The sequence below is a fragment of the Emydura macquarii genome, unplaced genomic scaffold (assembly GCF_026122565.2).
Source record: "Emydura macquarii macquarii isolate MOO-44397 ecotype Brisbane River unplaced genomic scaffold, CSIRO-AGI_Emac_v2 contig_2417, whole genome shotgun sequence".
In the NCBI taxonomy this organism is placed as follows: domain Eukaryota; kingdom Metazoa; phylum Chordata; order Testudines; family Chelidae; genus Emydura; species Emydura macquarii.
The window spans coordinates 1,059,126-1,069,811 of NW_027132554.1; the positions used below are offsets into that span (position 1 = coordinate 1,059,126).

At 52.8% G+C, this 10,686-nt stretch overlaps 1 long non-coding RNA gene across 1 annotated transcript; it reads left to right on the forward strand.

The window, feature by feature from the left end:
* The first annotated feature begins 412 nt into the window (after positions 1-412).
* LOC137161988 (uncharacterized) lies at positions 413-7,492 on the forward strand. Its single transcript, XR_010922232.1, has 2 exons — positions 413-493; positions 3,058-7,492. It is a non-coding gene; the product is annotated as an uncharacterized lncRNA (long non-coding RNA).
* The last annotated feature ends 3,194 nt before the right edge of the window (positions 7,493-10,686 follow it).

Sequence of the window (10,686 nt, forward strand, 5' to 3'; positions counted from 1 at the left end):
CTATGACAGACAGGGACACTGAGGCACACACTGGGGAAGTGGCCTGGCATGCAAGTCACTGGCAGAGACAGGACAAAAGCCAGGAGAGACCCAGCCCCCACTCTACTCATTGGAGCACCCTGCACTCACAGGGGCCGCGGGGCTGAAGGTTTGTCCGCAGGCAGAGTGTGCATGGCTCAGTTTCCTTGTGTTTGTAAATGAGGGTCATTTGCCTGCCACGGACTCCAGTGTTTGCAGGGGCCCCCTTCAGTGCCGCTTGCCCAGACGTGCAGCCAGGGGCCAGGGATGTTACATGAATCCAGCAGCCGCCTTCTTGAGCAGCTGGGGTTATTTCTGGACGGCTTGGGAGGGGCCAGTGCTGATTGGCCAGGAGCTATAATAAATGCCTGCTCAGCGCTCCCCTGCTCCTAGGTGCTGGTGGACAGACAGCACAGGCACAATAGGAACCAGAGACAGTCTGCGTGGGGGCTCCCTGAGCAGCCTTTTCCTCCAGGTAAGGAGTGCTTTGATCACGGCTTAGCTACACCTGCTCCCCTTTCTAATCTCCCAGCCCCTCCAGAGCCAGAGGAGTGGCTGAGCCCTTCTCCCCGGCCAGGAAATGCTCTCCTGGGGCAGTGGCACCGGTAACCCAGCAGCAGCTTGCCTTTATGGAGCTGACTCAGGGGGGTCACCTGAGCCAGCTTCCCATCTCAAAAGCCAAAACAAGGGGCTGAGCAGACTGGGTCTCTGATCTGGCAAGGAAGTGTCTCTCCACAGCTGGCAGTCTGATGCCCAGCCCCAGCCCCAAACTCCCCTGGGAGATGCCAGCTGCCACTTTAGAAAAGCATCAGGACCAGTGCTGGGCAGAAATTAACCCTCTGGCTCAGGGAACAGGCATGCTGCTGGCTGAGCACCTGGAAGCAGCGGGAAAGGGGCCAATGCCCAGCTAGGCCTGGCAGTTCTGCGTATTGGGGGGAAGCCCTGGCCCCAACGGGGTGACTTGTGAGGCTGCCCTGCCCCCCAAAGAGCCAAGTGCTGTGACATTCTCCCCTGGTGCGGGGGGAGGCTTGGCCTGCTGGCGGAGCTCTGCACTGTGCCCTAGCCCTGGGATGCCCTCGGAGGGGGGCTGCTCTGGACACAGTCCATGAACACTTGGCTCAATATTTTCCAAAGTGCCCCTGACTCTGTCACCATGGCTGGGCACTGGAACTAACGCAAAAGTCAACCAGGCCTGAATCGTAACTCTGCCATGGGCTGTCGGGAGTGGCAAATGCCAGGATCGTTTTGAAGCACTGTTGCAAGTGCTAGCATAGCCTAGATCCAGGCACTTCCGGCACCCTGGCCTACAGCCCCTGTCTGAACATAGCTGGAAACCCCTGAGCCCCCTTTCCACCAGCACAGGCACTAGGGCGACTGCTAAATAAGCATTGCATTTACTTAGTGCAGCGAAAGCTGCATGGATGCTGGGAGGGCAGGAGTCCGCCATGCCTGGGTGAAAGAGTCCAAACGGAAGGCTGCAGTTGCATAAACAAGCAGCAAAGGCATGTTGGTTATTGACCTTGTGCACCCGGGCGTCTGAGGTCAGGCGAGAGCCTGATGCTCCGCTGACAACCCTAGCCTGCATATTGAGGTTTGGCTGGGGTGGGCCCATCTGCACAACAAATTGTGGGGAGGGTCCATGCCCGGATACCCTTAGGCAGGAGGAGGACTGTGCTGGACCAATGCCTGGACCTGCTCTGGGCAGACAGTCCCTGCTTTGCCAGATTGATACAGAATCTAGCATAAGAGGCTCTTCCCGGAGAATTTCTTACCCTGCTGGAGCCAACTGACCCTAGAGACCTTGCCCACAACCTGTCCTGCAGACTGAAGAGCTGCGTACAGACACTGGGGGGCTCTCCTGGGTCCATTGGGAGCGCCCCTTGGGGCTGGGGACTGTGGGTGTTTCAGAGTTGATCTGTGTGGGTCTCAGTGGCAACAGTTCCCTCTGTAGCCTCCTCCACATCTCTTCAACCCACCGTTTTTCAAACTTGGATGGCTAATCTCATCCCCTTTCAGCCCACCATGTGGTGTTAAAGACTGACTCCTGGATTACATCCTCGTATAACTACTTCCTCTTCCTTTTTCCATGCTTTGAGCAGTAAAACACTTCAGATGTCCCCATTACCTATCATCAGCGGCATCTGAGTGAATATAAACAGGGCGGTTCCTCACAGCTACTATTTCAGGCTACCTGCAAACTCAGGCAGCCATCATGGCACCTGTTATACTGGGGTCATGTTTTGCAGGCTTTCACTGCAGCTGTAACGGCTAAAGATTCCCCCCCCCCCCAAAAAAAAAAAAGAAAGCTGAGACTCTGGAGAGCACTTAGCTTGTCTGTTGGCACCCTGCCGGCCGATGCTGGGCAACCGCCCACATCCTAGGAAAGCACTGCTGCAGCTCAGAGGCTGGGACAGGCTGAGGGGCTCCTACATGTGGTCTCCCCAGCCCCTCGGGAGGGCAGAACATGTTGGCTGCATTCCTTCCCTCCTCTGCCAATGAGGAGAGGCATCTGTGTAGTCTCTTCTGTGGCTGGTGTCACTTGCCAGCTGCTCTGTACCTATGCAGATCCTGAAGGGGCAGCAGCAAGAGAGAGTCCCTGGATGCCTGTGGTGTTCCCCAGGTAGCCAGCAGCTGTAACTAGCACTATTCCCGCACTGTAGCATGGCTGCAGGAGATCTTGGCTGGGCTATTCAGATGTGTGGCAGGGCTGCCACATACCTGAGTGTCACACAACATGCATGACACTGACTGCCCTGCAGATCACACTCAGGATTCACGTACTATTAAACCAGAAAAAAAAATCCATCTTCACCAAACCTGCATTGTCCAGGTGAAGACCTCCACACCGGTCTCCATCAGGCTGGGGTCTACTTGTACCTGGTTACAAAGTCCTCGTAGGTCTACCCCTTTCTCGCCAAAAAACAGGGCAAGCAACCCTCTGCAGAGGTGTCTCATCACGTCCTAGCTACCCTTTGAGTAAGGCCGAGGTGCCTGTCAGAAAAGCTTTGACAGCCCCTCACTCACTGTTTTTTCTCACAGGGCTTCAGGAAGGAACTGGAACAGCAAACAAGGATTCTGGTTGGCATGCAGGGTTGTTAACATAACATTGCATTGGTTCCTCCGGCTGTGACCATGAAGCCTGATGTCACCATGAAGACCAAACTGATAAGTCAGGATGATCTGGAGACTCCAGGGCCGTGCCAGGCTGAGACAGGCTCCCGCAGGCATGGAAGCGTCCACTCCATGCTTCTCTCTAGATTTAAATGTCTTCTTCAGCTCCCCAAGCAAGAGGCGTCTTTGGCCAACCTTGAGCAGGGACAAGCCTGGCTGGCACCTGGCTCCTCCCGGCCTGGCAGCTGCCCCTGGAAGAAGCTGCTGGTTGCCCTAGGCACACTGATCATCCTCACATTCATGGTTCTGCTGCTCCTCTGGCATTACAAGTGCATCGTCGTTGACCAATACTGTGAGGGGAACAGCGAGGTGCTGCCCCCCCTATTCAAAACTCTTCAGAGAAAGGGGACATGAAACTAGGCTGGGACTACTCCCAGAGAGACCGCGCTCCTGCCTTCCAGGTGGGCTGTGTGGGCCTCTAATCCACTGCACTCTGCTAAGCAGTTCTGTCTGGGGAACCTCCCACCGCAGCCTTCAGCAGGGATGTGACTCCTTAGCTAATGGACCAGTCCATCCTGACAAACGCAGCATGCTTGCTCTGGCAGGCTCCTGTTCCAGTTACTCTGTAACCGTCTCGCATCCGCTTGCCTGCTTCCCTCCGCGCCTGGGGAAGGTAGCACTGATATCCCACCTTAGAAGTGCTGTAACGTGTTTGATTCACACTAAACTTCAGGACAATTCCACCTTGTAGTTCTGGCTGAACTGGAGGTCTCTCTTGCTCCGAGGGGCACATCACTGCCAGGTCTGGGGCCTGGCATTCTGGGAGTACGGGGTCTAGGGCTTCCCTGCTTATGACCGGACAAGTGGCTTCTGGTTTGTTACAGGCCTGCAACTTTCAAGCTCAGAAAATACCTTGTAAACCCCTCACATGCCCCTGTATAGGCCAAATAGTCTGGGCTGGATTTCCTATGGTCCCTGTGTCGTCATTCACACCTGTGCAGAGGGGTAAAATATTGCTGCTGAGAACTATCCCTGTTTCCACCCCTGCACCGGTGTGAATGATGACCCAAGCTGCAGGGCCATGAAGAAGCAGGCGCTGATTCTCTGAGTGGAGGTGGCCAGGGTGGAAGGTGGACGAGAATGTGCATCTGGTCTCCACTCCTCTCTGTGGAACAGAATTGACTCCTGCCCTGTCCAGAGAGACTTGTATCTGCTGAACCGCCTTTGATTAGGTTTTCATGTCTGTTAGGCTTGTCCTGCTAATCGCAGTTGTTTGTTGTGGCCTCCAATCTTGTCACTGTCAACCCTGCAGCCTTCGGAACTTAACAGCGTCAGCCCTTGGTGGGGTGGGAGCAGGTCAGAAGAAGGAAGGGATGGAGCAAAGGGAGACGGCTTGGCCTGGGCAGTCCTGCACCCTGATAATCTTGTGCTCCCGGCTGCTTTATGGGGCAGAGCACCAGGAAATGCACCAGCCCCACAGCAGGACAGGAGGAAGCCCGCTGCTTCAGACACTGAGCCCAGCCAGAGAAGAATCTCAGCCCCTGTGTTGATTTCTTCACTGCTGTGACACAGTGCTTGTGGCGATAGAAATTAGGGGCTTCCACAGTAATAGCGCATCATTCCCAGCTTTATCTGAGCGAGCTCTGGAGTGAAACTCAAGACCTGGCTTTAATTCCCAGTACAGCCCCAGGCCTCCTGGGGGACCTTGAACAAATCACCCAAGCTAGCCTGTCTCTCCATTCCCCAGCGGTAAAGAACTAGGCACAATGCTCTCTCTCTCCTGGGGAGAGAAGGTAAATCCATGAACAAGTGAGGTGCACGGCTGCTGGGGTGATGAGGGCTGCATGGGTACCTAGACAGACAGAAAGCTGCCTCTCCGTCCAAGGGTAGGTCTACCCTGTGATTAAACACCCACAGCTGGCCCGTGTCAGCTGACTCCAGCTCATGGGGCTTGGGCTGGAAAAGTGGGGCGGGGCTCGGGCTGGAGCGTGGGCAGCGGGACCCTCCCCGAACATCTACACCGCAAGGTTACAGGGCTGTCAGCTGACCCAGGCTGGCTGCAGCTGTTTAAGTGCCGGGGAGGCATCCCCTAAGTAGCTGGTGAACTCACACCGGCCCTTTGCTCCGCTTCCATTTAGGCACCAAAGGAAGCAGCCAGACTTTCCAGAGTGGGGCGTGCACGCTGCTCACATCACAGTGTGAGAAAGAAGGCTTAGAGCCCAGCTGCTCCAACCTGCTCACCACCCTGGGTGCTGAGTACGGGGAAATCTGACCCAATGTCTTGTGCTACCTGCCATTCACCATGACCTGGCCTCCCCCCTCCCCCTCCTCCTGTTGGCAGCTGACATGAAGGGTAACTGTGGGCTGGGTGTATGCAGTAGCACCATCCGCACGGGGGAAAGCTCCTGCTGCTGCTATTCCCCTCCCCTGCTGCCTTGTTTATCTGGATGTGTTGCCTAGTTGCCTCAGTCCCTGTGCCCCAGATTAACAACCTCCTGGACACACAGATGGGCATGTGTGCTTCCCCCTCCCCCGGACTTCTGGACAATTTGCCTGATTGAATTTCTCACAGGCTGACTCTCAGCCCTGTCCCTAGCTCTCTGCCCATGTTTCCAAACAAACCTGCCCCAAAGTTGCTGAGCAGAGCCTGAGGGCTGCTCTCAGCAGAGGGCCCTGTGGGTGAGGATAGCGGAGAAGGGACCTAGCAACACACCTTGCTTTAATGTCTAGACCCAAGAGCTTTCGATGCGGTAGCTGCTGGGAGATGAGGCCTGGGCGGGATCCCTGCTGAAGACTTTCCTGGCAAAAGCGTTGTTCTGAGGGGTTTGCCGTCAATTCACTTCTTCATAAATGGGCTCCTCTTCCACGCTGGGGGTGGGAGGAAAACAAGTCAGTTGCCTGGGGCACTCTGTAAAGTGCCAGCTGCTGCCAGGGTGGCTGTGATGAGCCCAGAGAACTCCTAGACCCCAAGTCCCCACAAAACCCCACGTTCTGTTCAGTGCAATGACTGTATGTTTCTGTCAAGTGAGATGACTTCACGGTAGGGGCACGACTAGAGCCAGCTATGGAGCTGGGCCTGGCTCTGCTGGGAGTCTATGGATTGCTGCAGCACCCTCTAGGTCGGACAATGATCTCTTACATGTCCCCATCTCCCCCGCAAAAAAAAAAAAAAAATCCCAGGGGGAATGCCGGCCACCTGATGTACTAGCTCTAAAACAAATAACTGGCACTGGTTTCCCTATAGGTTATGAGGTCTGTTGGTACCCCACTGCCATCCTCCCTACCTGTGAGCTGGAATCTTAGAGCCCGCTGGCAGGAGGGTGCGTGGGTACTATGCTGTGTGAGTGGCACTCTGTGATCTTCTGGGCCCCATCCCTCAGCTTGCAACCAAGGGGAGTGTAATAGGTTAGAACGCCCACAACACAAGGATAAAGGGGGGGGCAGCAACAGCCAAGAAGGTGCAAGTGTTGGGTGCTCAGACTAAGGAGCAGGATGAGCGGGACGTGGCACCTGCCCCGCACACACCCTGTCAAACGTTACACCCATTCTGGCTCAGTGGGGCTCGAGGACGCAAGGAGAAGAGCACGTGCCTTCTTGCAGCACCCTGAGATTTCTTTGCTCTCCCCTTTACAACCCTGTTTGGCAGGCTACAGGCCAGGATGCTGTGGTCACAGAGATGGAAGTGGGCACCCCTCATTCAAATTGCAGCCAGTGTGCTTCTCCCATAAAGCAGGGCTGCCTCAGAAGCCAGCACAGAATGACTTTAATCCCTACCAGGAAACCAGCAAAACAACAGGCTGGGATTTGGATTCAGCTCTTCAGCTTCATTACATAGAAAGGGTGGCCATCAACTGAGTGATGGAAGGAGCTGCCTCTTTTCCTGGGGGGCAAGACAGGAGTTTTCTCTGATCAAAAAAGTCCAGCTGTAATGGGCTTATGGACTATACCCATCCAGAGAAGGTAGGGGTAGAACGGGCTCCTGTCCGAAGAGAGCAGTGCTAAGAGTAGAATGAAAAGGTAGAGGAGAGAGGAAAAGTCTCATATATGCACATTTCTCCCTTACACTGTGTCACACAGAGGCCTGGGGTGCCAGCTGGCAAAGAGTTCCCTGTTCTTTACAAGCAACTCCTATATCAGACTGACAAACCCACTACGCCTGATACTCCACTTGCACACCACAGCACTTATGCACAGTAATATACTGCCACGTCCAACACTGACAAACACCATATGGCCCAAGGGCCCTGGCTTTGCTTTTCAGAGTCAGAGAAACCATCTCACAATTCTGCTAGGAGATATTAACCGCCAAGGCTTCTCCACCTGCTACCCAGCGGGGAGCCAGTGCAGCCTTGTCAATTTCACACCTGAGCTGTGTAAATGGGCCCCACTATTCACTTTTTATCTTTTGTTAACTTAAGCCCCTCTTTTTGGACAAAGTAGGTTAGCAGGTTACAGATTGCTGTAAAAAGCCACCATGCATTTAGCGGGGAGTTGCTTTCCCAGACCTGAAGAAGAGCTCTGTGGGGCTCAAAAGCTTGTCAACAGATCTTGGTCCAATAAATGATATCACCTGCCCCACCTTGTCTCCTCCTGTTTTGTGCGTGTGTGCGCATAACAAACTGGCAGTTCTGTTTTGTGATGTGAGATGACTCTTCATGTTAGAAGCCCGGTGGGCAAAATGTCTCACTTTGCCAGCAATCTGTGAACAGGTGCTTGTTTTGAACACAGGCGCTCATTAAAGGTTTTTTGCATACACAGCTGCATTTGTAAATACTGCCCAAAAACCTCCGACCACGGGAAACCCAGATATCCCACACGAGGCAGCCCCTGCAACAGAAACAACGTACTGAAGAGCATTGTGCAGAGAAGAACGGTGAAGTGTTGTCATTTCTTAGTCGTAAGAAACATTTCCATGACAGTAGTGCCCACCAGGTCCCAGTGGGGGTTGAGGCCTCAGTGTGCTGAGCACTGTACCAACAAAGAGCCAGTCCCTACCCTAGAGACATTACCCTCGGGTAATTACACAGACAAAGGGTTGAGGACAAGGCTAACATGCCAAGTAGCCTGGTGCTGATTGGCAGAGTTTTGTTAATTACATGTTTTGTTGTTGTGTGTTTTTCATGTTTAGTAGCAGGGGGTGGATCATAAGAGGGATGAGGACTGGCGGGATTGTGGGAGTCAACAGGAAGAAGTAGGGAAAGGAGTTAGCTTAGCTATGGTCATCAGGCTGTTTCTAGACTTCCAGCTGGAGGAGGAGAAAGTAATGAATGTATGGATTAGACCAGGGAGCTTTTCCCCAGACATAAGGCTTGGTGTGAGATAAAACACTTCAGGGACTTCAAAGGCAGTGACATCTGCACATTCACGCCATGCTCGATACAGACGAACAATCCTGGGGCAATGAGGCCAGGGTAAAGGCTCTCATGTCAGGCCTGACACATGTACAGAATTATTCCTGGGATCTATCCAGCAAGGAGCTCATCATTTAAGATGATGTACAGTACCCATTATTTTCCGGTGCCTCCCTTATTTGGGGCCTTATTCATGCATCCCATATCGTCTGTCTTGTATTACAGCGAGAGCCACACAGGCATTGTGATACCATGGTAGGCTATTATATCATGCATCAAACGTTAGAACAAGCCGGCCCTGAGATCTAAGCTCTCTGATAGGTGTCCTGTATTTCCTTGAAACACAGGTGGTCATTCTGCCCACAACCTTGTCAGACCTGGTCTTCACCTTGAATGGTCCCTTGATACCTGTGTTAACCATTTATGCTAAATAATTTGGTCCACCTTGTATTTAGCTTTGTACATTTCCCAGACCTGAAGAAGAGCTGTGTGTAACCTTGAAAGTGTCTTTCTCTCATCAGCAGAAGTTGGTCCAGTAACAGATATTACCTCACCCACCTTGTTTTGCTGATATTTAGGAGGAATAGAAACAAACTACCAGGAAATAGCTGGGGAAAATGTGGGAATTGGAAAAGAATTTCAAAATACCCCTCTGTAAGCTAGGGTCTGAATGAGATCTTCCCTGCCTCTACTGCTGAGCTGGGGGAGAACACCCCTGGAACAGACATCCGCTCTGCCTAGGTGATCAGTTTTGTCTCTCTTGGGTTAAAATTTACATTACTCTTGAATGCAGAGGTGAAGTTGCTATTCTTATTGCATGGCTAGGAGGCAGCAGAACTGTACTTACCATGGTCTCCCTAAACTGACCCTCCCTCACTAAGCAGGGGGCAGCAACCTTCCTGATGGTTCCAGAACGGCAGCTGGTAAAGGCTGCAACTCCCTGGAAAGATCATGGAGCAGGTCCTCCTTGAATCCAAAGGCACTTGGAAGAGAGGAAGGTGATAGAACAGTCAACCGGACCCCTACCACCACTGGCCTCTCAGAACTGACTTGGGAAACGTCTTCCCTAGGGATCAGATTGGCACTGCAGAGAGTTGGTCCCCCTGCCATCAAGGGAAAGCAGGAGTGGTACAAAGAGAGCAACGGGAAGGCTGTTCCTGTATAAATCTTATGAGGAGAGTGCTTACTGTTGTCACCTGTTTCTCGGTGGTGGCAGATCGCGGTCTCACCCGTAGGTTGGACAGGAAAAAGTTTTTTACTAGGTTCTCCATCCCATTTTCATGGAACTGAAACGATTCCCCTCCAAGAATGTTCCTGTATAAATCCGGAGTGCTTACTGTTGTCACCTGTGTGTTATGGCGCATCGCGGTCCACCCGTAAATAAAGTCTTCTTCCATTTTCATGGAACTGAAACGATTCCCCTCCAAGAATGCGTGAAGGAAAACAACATACGAACGTGCTTTTAATTCAAGCCCTGAACGGCCAATGTGTGGTCAAGGGGATTTTGTAAGAGGAAATGTAAATCAGGATCCTCATAAAGATTGCAAGAGAAAGAGAAAAAATCTCCCCCCAGACCCATCTGTTCTATTAGTCTGATTTATTTGCACTGCAGTAGAACCCAGGAGGCCTGGTGTCCTAGGAGCTGTACAACAGAGACAGTCCCTGCCCCCAAAGAGCTGACAATCTAAGTTAACCACAGCTGAGCAACAGGAAGAAATCCATTATTACTGTGCAGAGCTGCAGAGCCCCTCCAAAACCGGATGGTGCACCAGAGCAAACGGAAGTGGGACAGGTCAAAAGGAAACAGGGGGTGGGAAAGAGGGTGCAGACTGGTCTGAGACGTGAGGTACGGACTTTCCGAAATGCAAGCTGAAAAGTTGTGAGAATCCCCAGCAGCTTTTCAGCTCAGAAACAGGCGACTTTGTCCATCTCTGACATAGGGTTCCACCATCCTTTGTAACCACAGCCTCATGCCAGCCAAGCATGCTAGCCACCTCTGGGAGTCTGAACAGCCCGTGCCAAACACACTTTGCTTTCATTTAACATACCTGGGACTGGACTGGGGGACTGAAGCGCCTCACAGAGAAGGAAACTGGATTCCGGCCTTACAGGAGGAGGTAAGAGGAGTCAAGTAATGACATGGACACTCGCTGAGGGGCAAAAAGGTGCCATCTCCTCCCCAAACCATACTAGGAACCTAACTGGG